Genomic DNA, 3,160 nt, shown 5'->3' on the forward strand with positions numbered 1-3,160 from the left:
CAGTGGAGGTCCATCAGAAGTGTTTTCTGTATCTGAATGTAGGCCTAAAGTGAAGTGCACATTTGTGAACAAATAAACCTTTTGTGTTCAAAGAAGTCTTTAACTTTCCAGTTGCAACATTTTTAGTAAAAATATATTTATTGCACGTGTATGTGTAGTGTGCAATAGTGTGGCCTCTCTCCTACTTTACTTTACGTATTCTAGGCCAGCACTCTTAAAGTATGAAAGTAGACTCATTCAGTGAAGCCTGCTTCTATCCTCATTTAATCCATAGAGAGGCAAAAAGTAACTCACAGGCAAGCCGACCATATGGCAGAGTACAAAGCTTTATTCACGACGCCGGAGACAGGTTACAAACACACAAACATCCTTGGCAAGCATGAGAGCAACAAGTCTGTCGTAGACAAAGTCTTACCATTATTTATAGGACTAAACAGGGCATTCTTGATAGATTACGTAGAATAAAGAGAAAAGAGCTGTCATCATAAAGAAAGTTACAGTAATTAAAAGAAAAGCTGGTACTACAGACTCTCTAAGGCAGTTGACCTCAGAGGTCATGGACAAGAGAATCCTCCAGACTCCCAAGGGAGGTTGACCTTGGAGGTCACCGCTAAGAGAAAACCAAAATAACTGAGATCATCCGTGCAATGTCTACATTGTCTACACTTCTTCAAGTGTAGCCAATTGGACAACAACCACCCCAGCAGACATTTAACAGTTAAAAAGTGTTGTCTAATCTGGAAATTTCCCCACACTCCCTCAAATGTGGAAGTTACTTCAGTGAAGTTTGAGCCACTTCCCCTCACTCACAGTTTTATAAAATTCCTCTGCTGATTTTTCCAGACTCCTGGCCTTGTCCTCAAGGTCCTTGAGATTCTCCCCCTCTGTTGTATCTTCTTACAGGTTTCCAGGTAAAAGCATTAGCATTATAGGGTTTCTTTCTGAAGCCAGTGAGCCAACAACCTAAATTAAAGGTATTGACAAACGATAACGCTTTAGAATAACATGTGCTTATTAGGTATGAACAGTGCATAATAAGCAGTTAACAATGCATCACTAACTGTTGTTATTCTTTAATAACATTAAGTAACTGTTAACATGCAGCTTTTAAGTGTTAATAAGCAGCCTCATACAGAGAGATAGAAGGTTGGGCTTGTGGAACTGTATAGGCTATGGTCCTCGCTTTAGATTGGGGGGGCTGCAAAATGTACTACAAATAGGTAAGAAAGGTCTTATACGCGTATTAGTTATCCACCTCTTTGTCTTTTACACCATTAACAAGCTGCTTGTTAACTGTTAACAAAAATGCTTGTAACTTAAAAGGCTGCTTATTAACACTTACAAGCTGACTTGTGAAGTGTTAATAAGCAGCAACCTAATAAGCAGCAACCTAATACACAAAGCACATGTTATTCTAAAGCGTTACCAAGGTTTGTTAGCAGACTACATTTCGGTGCTCTATGTGAAAATGTTCATTTCACAGGGCCCAAAACCGAAAAAGTACATAATTTATTTAGGCTGGATAGCTAGTGGGAATGACATGCATTTATGTAATATGATCAGTAAGTTATAGTATAGTATAATATAGTATCAAAGTTGAATTCGAAGATGATGACAAAAATAAAGCCTATCTCAAGAAGTAGCTATTGCTTTGGTTTTAAGCTGCAGTCTCACCATAATGTCCTCAATCTCCTTTATTTCTTCAATCTGATCTTTGAGTGATGGCATTTAGTCTGTTTGGCCAAACCCTCTTGGATGCTCTAGAGAAAAATCAAATATAAATAAACAAAAGTAAATATGATATATTTTTTCTGTGCTGTATATGAGATGCATAACATTTCATAACAGTATCAAAACAGGTTTCAATGTGAAATAATGGTAAGATGATTTCATGTAATATGTTGCTATTTCTCTTTCCTTTGACTGATTCTAGCCACTGCAAACTACTTTAATTTAGCCCAGACAACAATAGATAAAGTTCTGGATGCGGCTCAGCCAATCAGGATACAGCCACCTGGTATATTTGACAACAGTATAGTAAACTTGTCAGATGTTGATAAGACTGAAGAATGTTTACCAACGCTGCAGCTAATACACAAAGATACAAGATCAGAAGAGAAGAAGACAATCATCTAGTTAGATGAATAAGTTACTGCTAATAGACCTTCTACACTGAAGGAGTCTGACACAAGTCAGAGTATTGACACATACTAAGACGATTTACAGAAAATCTTTTTTTTTTTTTTTTTTTACAGTTGATGAAGTTAATGGTGAGCCACCCCCTGATCAGACCAAATCATTCTTCACCCACACTGTGCCTTCCCCATCTATGGAGGTAGGATAAATGACAGAAGACAACTCATCTTGTCTTTAAAAAAATCCTCAAGCCCATCCCCCCTTGGCTTTTACTTGACTTTTCCCATACCACTTTTCCAACTCTATCCCCCTACTTCAACAGGACAGAGCAAATTCTGAGTTTAAGGAGATGGACTTAGAACAACTGAGAATGTTCCTAACCATGTTGTTACTAAATTTACTATTTTGATATGTCTGAAACACATGCGCATTGTAATTTAGATATTCAGAAAATAGATAAGAGGGTGCACAGGTAGCCTAGGTCTTTCAATCATACTAGAATATTTTATATTTATGGCCATCTATTGAATTGTACATTTTGTTATTTATTTATTTAGCCTAGTTTATGAATTTACGATGTGTACTAATTTCATTGCCTATTAATACAATTAACATGTGTATATCTATTGAAATATAGAAAAGTTGCCTATTAGTACAACACCCAAGTTTCAAGAGTCATTAACCTACCCCCAGTAGCCAAATTTGGTAATCTTCTATTTTTCTGGTCCAGACATTCTACAACCTTAACTAGCCAATTATACAACATTTCTGAGCCGAGTGCTACACAAATCACTTAGCTTAAAATATATATATATATGAATTTGAGGTCAGTGGTTTTGAGGAAGTTAAGACCCCTCATTTCTATTCAAAAGTTTTGCCATTTGGATTTGTCGTCACTTGGCCAGGGCACGATGCACTTACATAAAGACTGACATGACTAAGAAGCTTTTCAAAGTATATCTAGGAAGTAGTCCTACCAGAAATGTTTGTGAATCCTGTCTGTGGACTCTCTTCTTCAAAGTGT

At 36.8% G+C, this 3,160-nt stretch overlaps 1 long non-coding RNA gene across 1 annotated transcript; it reads right to left on the reverse strand.

The window, feature by feature from the left end:
* Nucleotides 1-330: 330 nt before the first annotated feature.
* Nucleotides 331-2,868, reverse strand: LOC121715336. Its single transcript, XR_006033587.1, has 3 exons — nucleotides 2,824-2,868; nucleotides 1,675-1,760; nucleotides 331-963 (listed from the first exon to the last, which is right to left on the reverse strand). It is a non-coding gene; the product is annotated as an uncharacterized LOC121715336 (long non-coding RNA).
* Nucleotides 2,869-3,160: the final 292 nt, after the last annotated feature.

The sequence above is a fragment of the Alosa sapidissima genome, chromosome 8 (assembly GCF_018492685.1).
Source record: "Alosa sapidissima isolate fAloSap1 chromosome 8, fAloSap1.pri, whole genome shotgun sequence".
Taxonomy (NCBI): Eukaryota; Metazoa; Chordata; class Actinopteri; order Clupeiformes; family Clupeidae; genus Alosa; species Alosa sapidissima.